At 36.5% G+C, this 19,381-nt stretch overlaps 1 protein-coding gene and 1 non-coding gene across 5 annotated transcripts in view; both read left to right on the top strand.

Annotated features, from left to right (window-relative positions):
- The window catches only part of IL33 (interleukin 33), a 42,115-nt gene that overhangs the window by 925 nt on the left and 21,809 nt on the right, over positions 1–19,381 (top strand).
- On the top strand, positions 2,896–2,968 carry TRNAG-CCC. The gene has a single exon. It is a non-coding gene; the product is annotated as a tRNA-Gly (tRNA).

Below are 19,381 nucleotides of genomic sequence, written 5' to 3'. Positions count from 1 at the left end.
TACATCCCTACCTACTATTGCTTCTCACTTTTGTCTTTTGAAGACTTAGTGCTCTTCTTTTAATTCCAACCCTGAAAAGTCACAGCTCTGTATTCAGGACTTCAGAATCTTTTATTTCTTAAAGTTTGGGGTGCTTGAGCTGAATTGTTGGATAGTGCCCTTAAAGAGTAAAGAACTGTCATGGACATTACTCTCTGCAACTCACATTTCACATGTTCTTCATGCTTCTCTGAAAGGATCCTGGATTTCCTACCAGTCTTTGACTGGTAGCTGCATAATTCATTTTCTCAACAATGTATTGACCTAGATATTTTTCTTATTTTTCCCATCACTGTTTAACTTTTGGTATCTAAATCCAGAATGTACTTTTTTCCCTTTCCCATTAACAGAGGGGAAAAATTCTGAGAGGAATTTTCACTTAGGTAATGAAATAGAGGTGAAAGTAAAGGAAGAGATTGAGAAATGAGAGCTGCCATTCATGGTCAGAGTCTGTAGGAGATAAAAGAAACAACTTGCAAATAGCTTGGGGGAATGTATCTAAATTTCAGTGGTAAAAAAGTTCTGCTCCATGGAAGAATTAAATTATCACAGAGAAATATGTGGGAGGTGAGGCATAGGGGTGGGGCACAGGGAAAAAAATGAATACCAAGGATCTCTCTCTTTTTTTTTTTTTTTTCCATTTTACTGCCACACCCTTGACAGATGGGATGGATGCCACAGCTGGGGCAATGCATCCGGATCCTTTAACCCACTGCACCTGGCCAGGAATCCAACCCACACCTCTGTAGCAGCCTGTGCTGCTGCTGTTGGGAATCCTTAACCTATTGTACCACGGTGGGAACTCCCTCAAGGATTTTTTTATGCCAGTAAATCTGACAGCATGAGGTCTTTTTGGAGATATAAGTGCAAAATTAAATCATTGCATGGAAGTACTGCAGAAGGGGCAACTTTGGGAAAAGACAAATATATACATCAGGGAATATTTATGCTGGTTAATCTGATAGCATAAAGTCTTTTTAGGTGCACTGTGTGTGTGTGACTGTGCCAAAATCAATGTATGTTTCATTCAACAAGTTGAAATTTTGGCAAACATGGTGAAAATCAAATGACAGAATTCTCCTTCTTTTATAGCTCAGTTTGCAACAGGGACATTTAGTAACATTAAGACCAAAAATAGTCTTGAACAGCAGAAAGAAATCTGAATTCCATCCTTTAAAAAAAGATGCTTGGTTCAAGGACTTCAGGAATCATAGTAGAACTTCTAATGTCTTTTCAATTTCCCTCTAGGTTCTGACACTAATATCAGAATGCAAAAGAAAACTTTAAGGGGACAGAGTCTTAAGAGGACAAGTAAAGTTCATTGTTGGGGGTGGTAAAAAGGGAATACAGAGTTTGGGACACTTCCTCCCTGTAGCAGCCTTCTGGCACATGCTCACATGCTGTCCTTGTTATTGTTGGTAAATTTTGCTATATCTGTGAATGTTTTTGTTTTTGTTTTGTTTTGCCTCAGGTGAAGAGTGCAGTATAGCATAATAGTAAGAAACAGAGTTTTAGAGTCAGATAGAGTCCATCATCTGATAGTGACTAGTTGTGTGATTTTTGGATCTTAACTTTCCTAAGACTGAATATTTTCACCCTCTGGTGTAAAACGTAAAATAAAAACAAAAAACAATAATAAAACACTCTACCCTAGAGAGGCACTGAGATGCTTAGGAAGGTAAAGCAAGTCAGAAGCAGTCATGAAAGGTAGCTGTTGATAATCACTGAACATTTATTAAATGTGAGACATTCCATTCCATGTTATCCATTTGTCACAGTACCTCTATGAGATAAATGTTATTTTCTCAATGTATAAAATTAAGCAAGTGAGATTTAGAAAGTACTAACTCAAGATGATACAACCACCATATTTCAGACCAGAAATTAAAACCCAGAGTCAAATTCCACGAAGGAAAAAGAACCAACAAGGAAGATGGATTCTAAGTGATTTAATTTAATGCATCTCTAATCCTCTTTGAGAATCTATTTTTCTATTCAGAGTTTCCATCATTTTCAAAAAAAATTTTAGGGAGATAACATTAAAATCTTTCACCTACTTTCTTTAGGGCTACATTCATCACCATCTGAGAGAAAGGGTCCCTGTCATCCTCCATTCTCTTAGTGGAACCAGGTATCCACCCATAAATTTGTCTTCACTTTTAACCAGCATACCAGTCCACATCTAGTTCCCCTTTACTTTGAACAGCTCATATATTAGATGACCATCACAATTTCCCCCAGCAATGCTAAAGCATCCAAGAGCTTTTGCAATTGTAAGAACGTTTTGTTCATTACTTGGATTTTTCAACAAAGATAAAGTATTTTCTTTTATTTATTTTTATAATGTTTTTATCTTTTCCATTATAGCTGGTTTACAGTGTTCTGTCAATTTTCTACTGTACAGCAAGGTGACCCAGTTATACATACATGTATACATTCTTTTTTCACATTATCATGCTCCACCATAAGTGACTAGATAGAGTTCCCAGTGCTATACAACAGGATCTCATTGCTTTTCTATTCCAAAGGCCATAGTTTGCATCTATTAACCCCAAATTCCCAGTCCATCCCACTCCCTCCCCCTCTTCCTTTGCAACCACAAGGTATTTTCTTAAAGAGTTTGACAGAACTTCATAGTTCTGCATGTCTGCTGTGTTCAAATCTCAACCACTCCAACTTCTTAGCCAGATCTATCAGTGGCAGATGTTTAAGAAATGATATTTCAGCAGTTTATATTTTCTGTTTTAAAGAGAACATATGCCTTTTCCCCATGTTCTTTCATTTGGGGGGATTATTAAACACAAACGTGAACTTTCCTCTAACCTGAATTTATTAATTCCAAAAACATGCAGGCTAATTTCTGTAGTGTAGTGGTTATCACATTCACCTCCCATGGGAAAGGTCCCCAGTTCAAAACCGGGTGGAAACAAACCACACTCTTTCTTTGGGAGTTCCCGTTGTGGTGCAGTGGAAACAAATCAGACTAATATCCATGAGGATGCTGTTTCAATCTCTGGCCTCATTCAGTGGGTAGTGGATCTGGCATTGCTGTGAGCTGTGGTGTAGGCTGGCAGCTATAGCTCCAATTTGACCCCTAGCCTGAGAACTTCATATGCTGTAGGTGTGGCCCTAAAAAAAACAAACAAAAAAAAAAGTATTTTTTTCCTTCCTGAGGTTTTGTTTTTCCATCATCTTTTATACATATATTATGTATAACTTGTCCTCATTCTTTAGCAATCCTGTTTAAACATACTTTATCAGTTGCCAGCATGACTGCTTCATACTGGTAAGTCAGTAGTATAGGTATTAAGTATTTCCTTGAGTAAATATTACTTTTTCATCTTTCTAAAAAGTTTTAGCCACAGACACAGGTGGCAACATGCATTCTTATATGATTTTGTGGCTATTTTTTAGCTCTTTAGCTCCCTTTTTTCTTCATTTTGACTTATATAAGATCCATATTACCTCAATGTATATGTAGCATTATTTTATTAAGGAGAGTATGTACTTTTTCCTTCACTGACTTACTCGTGTCATGTGGTTTGTGGAGTTCCCGTCGTGGCTCAGTGGTTAACAAATCCCACTAGGACCATGAGGTTGCGGGTTCGATCCCTGGCCTTGCTCAGTGGGTTGGGGATCCAGCATTGCCGTGGGCTGTGGTATAGGTTGCAGAGACGGTTTGGATCCCGTGTTGCTGTGGCTCTGGTGTAGGCCAGTGGCTATGGCTCTGATTCGACTCCTAGCCTGGGAATCTCCATATGCCACAGAAGCAGCCCAAGAAATGGCAAAAGACAAAATTAAAAAAAAAAAAAAAGCGTCATGTGGTTTGTGAAACCATACTCACAGTTGATGTTACATGGTGACAAATTATAATTAATAGAATAAATTGTATATTATTGAATCAAAGGAATATAAGCTATTTTACTAAAAAAAGTACGATGGGTTCCATGCCTAGGATGTGACATGTAATGTTTACATCTGCCTGCCCAATTATTATTACCTTTCATCATGTAAAGTGGAAGGATTTTTTCATAGTACTATGAAGTCCATGAAATTAGACTCAGCATTTAGAAATATTAATAAAGTCATTTGTATTGTGATGTGCCAATTGGGAAAAAATATAGTTTATAAATCCTTGTATTTTTAATCCATAAAAGTATAAAAGATTAGATAGAAGTCATTTTTAGCAGTATCCTTTTTTTTTTTTTTCTTTTTTTTTCTGGTTATTTGTGGCAATTCCTCCTTAAAGAAAATCTGTGTTTAGATTTATTGGCTCTCCCTACAATCTAGGAAGAACCATGCAGGGACTAGTAACTTCCAGGATTGTGGTTCATTGTTAAAACCAGATATTTCTGTACTTATTATAGGCAACACCTCTTCTTAGCAAAGGAAGGGAAACCAGTTCTTTTGCTCTGCATCATTAGGCATACTGAGGAACGGGTCATATCTGTCCAAAGGAGGAACATAATTAGGTCTTACCTTGGAAAGGAGAAGAAGTATTTAGCAGTCTTCCCACTTTAGTAATTTTCATCTTAAACCCAGCTACCAAGTAACCAAGACTGAGCCTAGTTAGAATCTCATGTAAGGATAATGAAGTCGGCAATTTAGAGGACGGCTGCAGCTTGCAAAGTGGGCAGTGTGGAAGAAAAAGGCGTGTCATACCAGTGTGGACAAGTTTCCAGACCTTTGAGTTGTATTTTCTGATTGCTGCACAAAGAAGCTCTGTTTTATGGGAATAATATCCAGGGTGTGGATTATGGCTTAGTTTATTTAGGTCAATGGCCAGGAACTATCACATCTGTGAGTGGAAAGCTTTCATAGTCTTAATTTTTAAATGTTTTCTAACAACTGAATTTAATATCTACTAATGATGCAGTATATCACTGGGTGGCCATTTGGTTGTGAAAGAAAATCTCCTGGTCTATCCAGGGGAGATGTTCAAAACATTTAACAGCTGGCATGGTGTGAGTGGAGATGAGTGAAAAAGGAAACAGCCTACTGAATACCAGCATTGAGAAGGACTTTCTTTCTGGCTTTTTTTTTTTTTTTTTTTTTTAAATAGCAGCCAATTTGAGATAATGTGGAACTGAAGGTGCTGTGGAATGTCTAAAGAGTTAACAGAACTTTTAACAACCTTGCCAGCGTTTGTCACTACTTGATAGGCATATCCAAACATAGGAGAAAAATCCTATAAAGGTTATGCTAGCAATAACTTGGTCTTTGTACAAGGAAACACGTTCACATATTATGAGAATATATTTATAATTAACTTCTGAATAAAGGTAATGTGAGATAATAGTTTGATCAGAAAACAGGTTTTAGTACTTTTCCCTTTTGAGCATCACTATGGATTTATGATTTTGGGTGATGCTGTAATTAACTTGTTTTCAGACTTGTTTTGATTAGCTATAATTTTTTGTTGTTTTGAGTCACATTGTCACAATTTAGCACAGAAGCCCCTTTAAGGTGGCTCATTTCCTCTTTTTTTTTAAACTACCTCAGAACTTTAAAATATGCATCACTGCTTTCAGGCAACAAGTTATTCAGGGTCACCTTGCATTTCTTCTACCCAAAACATGAAATGAGCCATTCTCCAAAGAGCCCTAATTTCTTTAGTGGAGAACATTATTAGGCTGCCAAATCTGAGCCCTGGGATTATTTTGTATTATTTCATCTTAATACCGAAATTAAAGCAGTTCAGTTACAGAGACAGGGGAAGAAATTATACATGATATACATAATCATGAGTTCACTATCTGCATTATCAGTGGAGTTCTAACACTAATATATATCTATTTGAGTTTTTATCTATTTTATTAATATGTCAAAATTCTTCTTATAATTATTTTTTAATATTTTATTTTGTTATGAATGTATAAATATTTGATTTACACTTTGGTACAATTATTCTTTTTAATTTTTAAAACACTGATGTCTTATTAATTGACGGTTTTTAAAATTTGGTTTCTACATTGGTTACTGGAGGATATGGAACCTGCTTAACAGTTTACTTTATAAGTAGGATGTTAATGAAATTTGAGCTTCAATGTCTATACAAGTTATTTTATTTTGACACTATTTGTCCACCCAAAATGACTTAATTCACGATTATGTATAAATTATTTTCATAGTTTTATACACAAAGTTATATACATAAAAATTTGGGGTAAACAAACCCAACTGGTGTTTGACAAGAATATAATAGCAATAAAAGTACTATATGGCAATCTGTAAAATTAGCACTAAAAATAGTAATAATAATACTATTAATGGCAATCTGAATTTCTAAGGATTTTTATTTTTTCTGTTATAGTTGATTTACAGTGTTTTGTCAATTTCTACTATACAGCAAAGTGACCCTGTCATACATACACACATATTCTTTTTCTCACATTATCTTCCATCATGTTTCATCACAAGTGACTAGATAGACTTCCCAGTGCTATACAGCAGGATCTCATTGCTTATCCACTCCAAATTCAATAGTTTGTATCTATTAAGCCCAGACTCCCAGTCCATTCCACTCCGCGCCCCTTCCCCCTGGCAACCACAAATCTGTTCTCCAAGTCAATGAGTTTCTTTTCTGTGGAAAGGTTCATTTGTGCCATATACTAGACTCTAGATATGTGGTATCATATGGTATTTGTCTTTCTCTTTCTGACTTACTTCTCTTAGTATGAGAGTCTCTAGTTCCATCCATGTTGCTGCAAATGGCATTATTTCATTCTTTTTTATGGCTGAGTAGTATTGTGTATATATACCTCATCTTCTTAATCAATTCATCCACTGATGGGCATTCAGGTTGTTTCCATGTCTTGGCTATTGTGAATAGTGCTACAATGAACATACAAGTACACATATCTTTTTCAAGGAAAGTTTTATCCAAGAGTGGGATTCCTGGGTCACATGGTAGTTCTATATTTAGTTTTCTGAGGTACTTCCACACTGTTTTCCATGGTGGTTGTATCAATTTACATTCCCACCAACAGTATAAGAGAGTCCCCTTTTTTCCACACCTTTCCATTATTTGTTATTTGTTGACTTATTAATGATGGCCAGGCAATATGAATTTTTTTAAAAGAACACCTCAAATAGTTGAAGAACTCCTAAATTTTCAAAATCTTGTCTTGATACAAAAAAATTTTCAGCTTATCCTTTCTATTTCTGATACATGCTTTCTCTCATATATATTTTTATTTAAATATATCAATTTTATAACATATTATTATACTAAATTTTTGCTTAAAATATAACAACATTTAAATATTAAAATGTTTAGCGTTGCTGTGAGCTGTGGTGTAGATTGCAGACGCGGCTCGGATCCCGCGTTGCTGTGGCTCTGGCGTAGGCTAGTGGCTACAGCTCCGATTCAACCCCTAGCCTGGGAACCTCCATATGCCGTGGGAGCGGCCCCAAAGAAATAGCAAAAAAAAAAAATAAATAAAATAAAATAAAATAAAATAAAATAAAATAAAATAAAATAAAATGTTTAAACTAGCTACTATAGAGAACAGTATGAAAGTTCTCAAAAAGTTAATAATATAATCACCATATGATCTGGCAATCTCACATTTGGGTATATATCCAAAGAACTGAAAGAAGGATATTGAAGAGATATTTGCACACTCATGTTCATTGCAGTATTATTCAAAATAGCCAAGTGGTGGAATCAACCCAAATGTCCACTAATGAATGGATAAAGAAAGTATAGTGTATATATATACAATGGATTGTTATTCAGCCTTAAAAATGAGATCACATGCTATAACAAGGATGAATATTGAAGACAGAATGCTCAGTGAAATAAGCCAGACACAAATACTGTATACTGCATGATCACACTCATATGGTGCTATTAGGAAACAGAATAGAACAGGGTTGCCATGGGCTTGAGGAAGAGGGAAATGAGAGCTGTTATGTGATGGATAAAATTTCAGTTTCGCAAGATTTAAACATTCTAGAGATCTGTTGCACAACAATGTGAATACAGTTAACACTACGGAAACATACACTTAAAATGTTAAGGGAGTTCCCGTCTTGGAAACAAATCTGACTAGTATCGATGAGGATGCAGGTTCAATCCTTGGCCTTGTTCAGTGGGTTAAGGATCGAGCATTGCTATGAGCTGTGGTGTAGGTCACAGATACAGCTCAGATCTGGTGTGGCTGTAGCATAGGCCATTGGCTACAGTTCCAATTCAACCCCTAGCCTGGGAACCTCCATATGTCACAGGTGCGGCCCTAAAAAGACAAAAAAAAAAAAAAATGGTTAAGAGGGTAAGTTTTAATTATGTATTTTTTTTACCACAATTAAAAATTTTTAAAAAGAGGAGTTCCCATTGTGGTTCAGCAGAAACGAATTCAACTAGGAACCATGTGGTTGCGGGTTTGATTCCTGGCCTCACTCAGTGGGTTAAGGATCCAGCATGGCCATGTGCTGTGGTGCAGGTTGCGGACGCAGCTGGGATCTGGTGTTGCTGTGGCTGTGGAGTAGGCTGGCAGCTGTAGCTCCAGTTGGACCCCTAGCCTGGGACCTCCATACGCTGTGGGTGGGGCCCTTAAAAAAAAAAAAAAGCACACAAAAATATTTCTTTTAAAGAAGAAGAGCTCTGATGAGAGGGGAAAATGTTGAAACAATCCAACTGACTTTAAAGACATTATTAAGTCAAAGTCCAAAAACTATTAGTTGTTAACCATTTCAAGATTTAGAAAAAGCCAATGTAGGTTACATTTAGACAAGTACATATACAGAGAATTTGTATCACTTGATATTCTTTACCTGAAACAAAAGAATATCAAATTGAACATGGCTTTAACATACAAGGACACTCACTTCTCACTAAATAAGAAGTCCTTAAGTTGGCAGCCCCAGAGTTAACGCAAAGTAGCAAGGATGTCACCAAAGACCTAGGCCCTTTCTAACCCTCTGCTCAGTCACTCTCAGACTGTCCATGTTTTCCCCTTTATGGGAGAAGATGGTTGGCCCAGCTTTGAGTATCACATCCTCACAGAGGCTAAGTGAGTGGAAGTCAAAAAGCACTACGTTTTTTTTAAAAATATACATATAGTTCATTTATAGTGTCGTGCCAATTTCTGCTGTATAGCGTTGTGACCCAGTCATACATATACGGACATTCTTTTTCTCATACTATCTCCCATCATGTTCTATCCCAAGAGACTGGATAGGTTTCCTGGGAAGTACGGTAGGACCTCATTGCTTATCCATTCTAAATGTAATAGTTCAAATTTACTAACTCCAAAATCCCCATCCATCCCACTCCCTCCCATCCCCCTTGGCAACTACAAGGTCTCTATGTCTGTGAGCACTTACTTCTAAGAGGAGAAATTTTCCCAGAAGTCCCAGGCACACCTGGGACATCATTGGCTAGATCTGGGTCACATGTCCACACTTGGATGTATTATTGTCAGATGGAAACAGTATTGTCAATGAATGGCTTATGTTTCTGCATATCTAGATTTCTTCTTTGGAGAAAGAAGTGAGATTTGTCAGTTAAGAAAGAATACTCTTGTTAGGTAACTCTCAACATCCTCTAATTCCTGCAGAACTCCAACCATTTTTAGTTTATAAGGACTTCTTGACCATCACTGAAAAGGGCAGCCAAATGTTTTTCAGAGTTACCCTGAGGATACTATCTTAGTCTGAAAAACACCTTAAAAATCTTCTTTAATCTGATTTTCTTTCTTTATTAAAATATAGATGATTTACAATGTTGTGCCAATTTATGCGGAATAGCAATGTGACCCAGGCATACATACACATACATAATTTTTTTATATTACTTTCACCTGGCCTATCCCAGGTGATTAGAAATAGTTTCCTGTGTTATACAATAGGATCTTGTTATTTATCTATTCTAAATGTAATAGTTTGCATCTACTAACTCAAACTCTCAGTCCATCCCACTCCCTCCCCATCCTCCTTGGCAGCCACAAGTTTGTGCTTTACGTCTGTCAATCTGTTTCTATTTTGTAGACAGATTCACTTGTGTCTTATTTTATATTCCACATATAAGTAATATCATTATTTTGTTCTTTTTGTGGCTGAGTAGTATTCTATTGTGAATATAAACCACATCTTCTTAATCCATTCCTCTATCCATGGACATTTAGGTGGTTTCCATGTCTTGGCTATTGTGAATAGTGCTATACTGAACACAGGGGTGCATGTATCTTTTTGAATTAGTTTTGTCCAAATATATTCTCAGGAGTGGGACTGCTGGATAATATGGTATTTCTATTTTTAGTTTTCTGAGGTACCTCCATACTGTTTTCCATAGCGGTTGTACCAATTTACATTCCCACAGTGTAGGAGGGTTCCATTTTCTCCACACCCTCTACGGTATTTGCTATTTGTAGCCTTCTTAATGATGGCCATTCTGACTAATGTGAGATGGTACCTAATTGTAGTTTTGATTTTCATTTCTCTAATAATTAGTGATGCTGAACACATTTTCATGTGCCTGTTGCCATCTGTATGTCTTCTTTGGAGAAAAATCCACTTAGGTCTTCTGCCCATTTTCCAATTGGATTTTTTGTTTGTTTGTTTGTTTGTTTTTTGTTACTGAGTTGTATGAGTTGTTTGTATAATTTGGAGATTAAGCCTTTATCGGTTATATTTTTGAAACTATTTTCTCCCATTCCATAGGTTGTCTTTCTGTTTTGTTTATGGTTTCCTTTGCCGTGCAAGAGTTTGTCAGTTTGATTTAGGTCCCATTGGTTTATTTCTATTGCCTTGGAAGACTGACCTCAGAAAACATTTGTATGGTTGATGTCAGAGAATGTTTTGCTTATGTTCTTTCCTAGAAGTTTTATGGTGTTATGTCTTATGTTTAAGACTCTAAGCCATTTTGAGTTTATTTTTGTACATGGTGTGAGGGTATGTACTAGTTTCATTGATTTACATGAAGCTGTCCAGTTTTCCCAGCACCACATGCTGAAGAGACTGCCTTTTTTCCATTTTATATTTTTGCCCCCTTTGTCGAACATTAATTGACTGTAGGTGTCTGGGTTTATTTCTGGGCTTTTTATTCTGTCCCATTGATCTGTATGTCTGTTTTTGTAACAATACCACACTGTTTTGATAACTGTAGCATTATGGTATTATCTCAAGTCTGAGAGATTTATGTGTTCAGCTTTGTATTTTTTTTTTTTTTCCTGAAGATTGCTTTGACAATTCTGGGTCTTCTGTGGTTCTACATAAATTTTTGGATTATTTGTTATAGTTCTGTGAAAAATGTAATGGGCAATTTGATAGGAATCACATTAAATCTGCAGCTTGCTTTGGGTAGTATGGCCATTTTAACAATATTAATTCTTCCAGTCCAAAAGCATGAGATACTTTCCATTTCTATGAATCCTCTTTAATTTCCTTAATTAATGTTTTATAGTTCTCAGTGTATAAGTCTTCTACCTCCTTGGTCAGGTTTATTCCTAGGATTTTTTTGTGTGTGCATTAATCTGATTTTCAATTCTTTCAGGACGTAAATTAAATCTTTAATCAGGCACAATAGAAGCACTTCTTCCATACTAAGGGAAGAAAGGAAATGCGTCCATTTTCTGTCTGACCATTTTCTAGTCAGCTAAGTTCATTATCAAACAGACATTGATGTTCCTTTAATTTTTTTAACCATAAAATAGAGTGCTTATTTAATTATGCCAATGAGTCTCTTTGACCACCACACTTAAGAATGTGGAATCCATTTATTTCAGAATTCACTGGCAATTTCTATTTCTTTTAACTTAAAAAATTCATTAATACATAACATACTGCACAAATCATAGCTATACAGCTTAATGAACTGTCACAAAGTGAACAAACCTAGTAACCATAAAAAGAAACAGAAGAGTAAAGAACTTCAGAAGTTTCTTCATGACCTCTTCTAGTTAATTCTCTCCGCTTCAAAAAAAGTCATTATTATGTTTTCTAATATCATATATTCAATTTGCCTGTGGGGGTTCTGAACTATTTATAAATGAATTCATACGTTATATACTTTTTTGTATCTGGCCTCATTTACTCAGTATTATGTTTGTGAAATGCCTCTGTGTTGTTGCACATAGAAGTGGCTTGTTTATTCTTATTACCGGTTAGAATTCCTCTAAATCAATGTGCCACAATTTATAATGTAGACAGACATTTGCACTATTTCTAGCTTGAAATTATATTACTAGGACTGCTAGGAACATTCTCTTACATGTCTTTTGGTAAACATTTTAATGCCTTTCTGTTGGGTATATGCCTTCAAGTAGAATTGTTGGATCAAAGATATGCATATGTTCAGCTTTAGTGAATACAATCAAATTATTTTCCAAAGTGGCCGCAGCAATTTACACTCTCAGCAGCCATGTATAAGAATTCCAGTTGTCTCAAATCCTTGCAAATACCTGGTATTTTCTATCTCATTTTAGCCTTCTGATAGATAGGCATTGTGGTTCACCTTCAACTTTAAGGCATGCACTGTCTTTCCCTTTCCTAGAAATATGTTGTTTCAGTCTGGGGAAACTAGTATTTTTTTCCCTCAACTTAAGTTAGCTGACAAACACACTTCAGAAAAAAAAATACCTTCCCTAGGATTGTAATTTTGGAGTTGAGGTATCCCTCTGCTCTGTATCAGTTGCAAAGTAACCTTAATTAGAAAAAAGAAAACAAATCATCAGGAGTTCCCACTGTGGCTCAGCAGGTTACAAACCTGGCTAGTATTCATGAAGACACAGATTTGATCCTGGGCTCAGTGGGTTGACGATACGGCTTCACTGTGAGCTGTGGTGTTGGTTGCAGACCCAGCTCCAGATCTCTCATTACTGCGGCTGTGGCATAGGCCAGCAGCTCTAGGTCTGATTGGACCCCTAGCCTGGGAACTTCCATGTGTCACGGGTGTGGCCTTAAAAAGCAAAAAAAGAAAAGAAAATTTATCAAATTACTCTTGAATCATTAGGATCTAATAATAATAATAATGAATAATAATGTACGCTCATTAATTTTCTTAATTAATATATCATTCAAATGGCATATAATTTAACAAAGTATCTGCTGTGTGTAATTATCACGAGCATTTGATAAACCAGATCATCAAAGCACTAAAGGCTGATAGGTTGATTGGTTTGGAAGGTTTTTTAGCACAAGGACAATTCTTCTGTGTGTGTATAACTATTTGTGTATTTATGTCTTTTTTAATTGAAGTATAGTCAACTTACCATACTTCTATAGTATAGAATTTATAGTTAATTTTAGTTTCAAGTGTAGAGCAAAGAGATTTATATATATATAAAATATATAATATACATATATTCTTTTCAGATTCTTTTTCATTTTAAGTTATTAAGATATTGAATATAATTCCTGTGCTATATAGTAAGTCCTTGTTGTTTACTTATTTTATATATAGTAATGTGTATGTGTTAATCCCATCCTCCAAATTTATCACCCACCCACCCTTGGCTATTCATTTTGCTAACCCCGAGTTTTTGTCTATGTCTGTGAGTCTCTTTCTGTTTTGGAAATGAGTTAATTTATATCATTTTTTAGATTCCACATATAAATATCATATGATGTTTGTCTTTCTCTGTCTCACTTCACTTAATATGATAATTTCTAGGTCCATCCATGTTGCTGCAAATGGCATTATTTCATTCTTTTCTATGGTTGATATATATATATATACACACATACACTGATATATACATACACCACATCTTTATCCATTCATCTGTTGATGGACACTTAGGTTGCTTCCATATCTTGGCTACTGGGAATAGTGCTGCTATGTACATTGGATTGTGTGCATCTTTTCAAATTAGAGTTTTTTTTCTAGATATATGCCCAGGAATGTGATTTCTAGATCAAAAGGTAACTCTATTTTCAGTTTTTTAAGGAACCCCCATACTTTTCTCTTTAGTGGCTGTACCAATTTATATTTCCACCTATAGTGGAGGAGGGTTCTTTTTCTCCACACCCTTTCTAGCATTTATCATTTGTAGACTTTTTAATGATGACCATTCTGACTGGTGAGAGGTATAACTTCATTGTAGTCTTGATTTGCATTTCTCTAATAATTAGTGATGTTGAGCATCTTTTCATGTGCCTTTTGGCCATCTGTCTATCTTTGGAGAAATGTCTTTTTAGAATTTCTGCCCATTGTTTTCATTGAGTTGTTTGTTTTTTGGATATTAAGCTGTATGAGCTGTTTGTATATTTTGGAAATTAATCTCTTGTTGATTGCATTGTTTGCAAATATTTTCTCCCACTTTGTAAGTTGTCTTTTCATTTTGTTTATGGTTTCCTTTTCTGTACAAAGTTTAGTTAGGACCCATTTGTTTATTATTGTTTTTATTTAGCACAAGGACAATTCTTATCTTCTAGTTGAATATGAGGAGCCTTAAAAGAGAACGTTCAGACAAAGCAAAGAATATTTTTACAACTTATAGTCTTCATGATATAAGTAGCAAGCACTTTACAAACTAGTAGCTGACTTTCAATCATAAATAGGAAATTTTTTCTTAAATGTTTTTTATTTTTAAAGTAGATCTGGTACATTGGATCTTCCACCAGTACAAATTTCTGCTATTTCAACTGCTGCTTTGGGTTGCCTTCTCTTGGTCCTAAATTTTAGAGACAGAGTCCTTCTTTCTCCATTACCATAACCATCTGGCTCATCCTTTCAGGAGCTCCTTTTGTTTTTTTTTTTCTTCCAAATTTGCCTCCAAATGAAGCCTACCAGTCTCAAGGATCAATTCCAGAATTATCTAGTGGCATCCCTATGCACTGGGAATGGGAGTTAGGTAGATTTTCATATCTAGCTTTAAATAGATATCTGTGGTATCTGAAATAAATTCTTCTTATCAATGTCTTATGTAGTTAAGAATGTACCATACCCAAATCAGCCTATTTCTAAATCAGCTAATTTAAAGTCATAATGCATTCTACTTTGAAGATGCACTTAAAAATCTAAAGCTGTCTTTGCCTGACTAAAATCTGATGTTTCTCTTGGATGTGGCTCAGTGGAAACGAATCTGATTGGTATCCATGAGGACACAGGTTCAATCCTTGGCTTCACTTAGTGGGTTAAGGAGACAGTATGAGCTGTGAGCTGTGGTGTAGGTCGCAGATCAGCTCAGATCTGGTGCTGCTGTGACTATGGCATAAGCCAGCAGCTATAGCTCCGACTCGATCCCTAGCCTAGGAACCTCCACATGCCACCATTGCGGCCCTAAAAAAGACAATAAATAAATAAATAAATAAATAAATAAATAAAATCTGATGTTTTTCTTAAGAAACCAACAGCAAATCATCCAATAGAATTTTGGATACTGCCCTCAGAACCACATCCTTGTTAGGATTTGTAACTGTGCAAATATTAAATCAGTTTAGGCTTTGGAATCTGGGCACAGAGTCAAGTTGACATTAATGGGCAAGTTTTCATCTTTGGTTAAGCAATCTGTTTTGTTGTATTGTTATTAATTCCAGATGCTCTAACACTTGTGGGTATATATTTGTGGAGAATTAGGCACAATCCAGAAATAATTCTTTTAAGCACACATACACATAGATGCAATTACTATCTTTTTTATGAATAAATAGGGGTGATAGAGTCTGCTCTATCATCATTGCCTGCCCTTGCAAGTTGTTTTCCTTTGTGAATCTAAGTATAAACTTTTTAGAAAGCAAAACAAGTCAGGCTAATGCAGTGAACTGAAGCAAAACAGATTGGATTTTATCTCCAGTTTTGAGTGCTGCTTTTATGTCCTGGTAACTAAGGTATATTCATATGCTGTGGCTTGGTACTTGCTTTTTCTTCATGTACTTCTGAGCAAAGCCTTTGCCCAGGCTGAGATTTTGCCCCCACTGCTTATTCCCTGCCAACTTCTACAGAATGCTTGCCAGAAATATTTTCTGTGATTTATTTTTAATTACATCTAAAATATTTTCCATTCCACACTTACACTGCCTTACAAGCTAGATTGAAAGCCACAGCCACAGCAACACCAGATCCAAGCCACATCTGCAACCTACACCACAGGTCATGCTGGATCCTTAATCCACTAAGCAAGGCCAGGGATCAAACTGGTGTCCTCATGGATACTAGTTGGATTTATTTCTGCTGAGCCACAACAGGAACTTCTATTCAATATTTCTTTTTTCTACTTTTTAAAGGATTCTACTTTTTTCTACTTCTTAAAGAATTCTTATTCTTTTGAAAATTTCCTCTTCCAACCATAAATTGTAATGATTGTATGTAATGATTTCCTTTTAATGCTGCTAAATCTACTCACTACCTAGACAACCACTGAAGGTGCAGGAACTGGTCTCCTTTACAAGGTCAAATAATCCAGATAACATACCATATTTTCAAACTTTTGCTTTTGTTTTCTTAGTAGCAAAAATGTTTTGACCTAGAAAACTTTAAGCAGAAGTTCAGAATGGAAAAGGGGTTTCTGCTCTGAGTTTGCAAATAGGGAGGAAGATCTGAAGCCCAACAGATTTGAATTCTTCCACCCCTTCCTAGAGCACCTCATGAATTCTAAAAATGTCTGCTTGAGGTTTTAGCTATGGGATCTTATGTAAGTTCTTTGATCTCTGTGGCTCAGTTTCCTCATCTGTAAAACAAGGGAAATAATAGTATGCTCTTGACAAAACTGTTATGATGACTGAATAAGTTACTTATATAAAGCACTTAGTACAGTACAGTGTGGCACAGAGAACATTATATGAGGGTTAATTAAAAAAAAACAGAATTTCTATTTTAATTTTTCAATAATTCTATTGAATTTTTATACTCCTTTGAATTTTTAAAAAATTCATAATTTGTAATATTACTTGTTCTGTTTTACTTAAATTTTTTTGGTCTTTTTTTTTTTTTTTTTGCCTTTTCTAGGGCCACTCCTGTGGCATATGGAGGTTCCCAAGCTAGGGGTCTAATTGCAGCTGTAGCCGCTGGCCTACACCAGAGCTACAGCAATGCCAGATCTGAGTCGCATCTGCGACCTACACCACAGCTCATGGCAAGGCTGGATCCTTAACCCACTGAGCGAAGCCAGGGATCAAACCCGCAACCTCATGGTTCCTAAAAATGAATTTTTAAAGTAAAAGAAAAAAGTCATCTTAATTTTAAACTTCAGCATCAAACTAAAGCCAAAGACCTATTTATTCCTTGATGTTTCTTTCCTACACATTGCTTTCCTCTAGGACTTGGAGCTTTCTGAATCCATAAAAACAAAAACAAAACTATGATACAGACTCCATAGACTTTCCTTTTCACTGTAATTTTGCCATAAGATGAAATGTACCCATGTCCATGACTTACCTGGATTTCAGATCCACCTCTATACAAGGCATGATATTCAGGTTACTTAATTTCCCCTTGTCCACCCTCATCATGTTTGCTATAAGGTAAGTAAAAGAAGAGGAGGAGAACACAGGGCTGGGAAGAGCTTGGACATTTTTCTGAGGATGGCATCCTTTGGGTGGGCAAGGGGCTGCTGCAGCTCTTGTATAGAAGCAGGCCTGGAAGAAGGTAAGGAAGGGGATGAACTGGGAGCCTATACAGGGCACAGGAAAGAGAGTCAAAAGGATAAGAATACCCACACTTTCAAACACCCACTTCATTTTTGAGATAAAGAAACTGAGACCTGGCGAGCTGAAAAGCCCTCTGCGGAGGGAGCAAATCCTGGGTCTAAGCTTGGGAATGGGAGGTCATTCTACTGCTTCTTCTTTAAAAATCGCTAAAGACTTGGTTCAGGACACAGTTGGGTCTCCAAAATATGTGAGGCACGGGGAGGGGCATCCAATGGTAATAAAACAACACATTGAACTGAATAATTCAAAATGTTGGTCACACTAAAACTACGGGGCCAAACAGAAAGTTAGCTTCTTTAAATGCTTTAGAAAACACATTAACCCAAGAACAAGAAGACCTGGGTTCTTGTAGACTAAGCCATACGAAAATGTTATTTTTGTAGGTCAGAATGCAGTAGTGCCAGTTTCACAATGCTCAACCCACAGTTCCAACTCCCCTACTCTGTACAGTTCTTTGGGATTTGGACAGGGTTTCTACATCTGTCCAATTGGTGATATCTGTCCTGTTTAGTTTGTAGGGTTTTTGCAAGGAATGATCTAAATTATACAACATTTACTGAGTGCCTGCTTATGGTGAGTTGCTTGGAAAACAAAAGATGACTAAGGTATAACCCTTGTTCCCAAGGAGCTAGCAGTTCAGAGAAGGAGATAGAGAAACAAATAAAGTTGGATATGATAAGAAAGTAAGGGAGGAAACAAAAATTCTGCTGACTGTGTGTGGTGAGGGAGGCAAAGACAACTGAATTGAGTTCTAAGTTAAGTAGAAGTTTCCCAAGTGAAGGGTTGAAGAGGTATATCTAGCAAGAGGAAGAGCTTGAGCAAAGGCATGAAGGTGCAAAAGTGCATGGTAACTTGAGGAACAGTAAACAGTCCAATGGGTCTGAAATGTACAGGGTATGGAGGGAAGGGCTGTGTAAGGCTAGAAAGTTTGAAGGGGCAGGTTGTATAGTGTATAAAAATGATTAGATAAGACTGCATCCAGGAAAACTGTAAGAAAGCATAGAAGGAGTTTCTGTTGTAGTGCAGCGGAAATGAATCCGACTATGAACCGTGAGGTTTCGGGTTCGATCCTCGGCCTCACTCAGTGGGTTAAGGATCTAGCGTTGCTGTGAGCTGTGATGTAGGTCTCAGACGAGGCTTAGATCTGGTGTCGCTGTGGCTCTGGCATAGGCCAGCAGCAACAGCTCCGATTAGACCCCTAGCCTGGGAACCTCCATGTGCCATAAGTGTGGCCCTAAAAAGACAAAAGACAAAAAAAAAAAAAAAAAAAAAAAAAAGGCAGGGAATGCTTTATAAATGCTGTGCTATTTACCTTGAAGCCATAAAAGAAAATTTCCCTAAAAACTTATACTATCCCTCCCCTCCTCTCACAAAAGTTTTGGTTTGAGTCATAGATTGATTCAACATATTTCTTTACAGAATATTTCCTCTCTCTGGGAGAAGTGTTCTCTCTTGGGTCTGACTAAGTGGCATGTAAGAATTTTCAGAGTGCTGAGGAGTAAGGGGCAGGAAGTGATTCAGTTTGAGTTCTGTCTTACTGTTCACAAAACTTCAACTTCCCCTTCTTCTGCATCACGTATTCTGATCTCTCCCAAGAAAGAATGTAACCACCACAACCACGGAAGGCCAGTGTGAGCACCCTCTCCTCTTACCTTCTCCCTTCTGCTCCACTGCAAAATCTCTCAAAATTAAGTCACATAGTGTTGCCAAACTTAGTTATACTCCCCATTTCCTCTCTCTCCTACCAGGC

This window comes from Sus scrofa, chromosome 1, assembly GCF_000003025.6.
Source record: "Sus scrofa isolate TJ Tabasco breed Duroc chromosome 1, Sscrofa11.1, whole genome shotgun sequence".
Taxonomy (NCBI): Eukaryota; Metazoa; Chordata; class Mammalia; order Artiodactyla; family Suidae; genus Sus; species Sus scrofa.
This window is presented reverse-complemented; position numbering and strand designations above follow the sequence as displayed.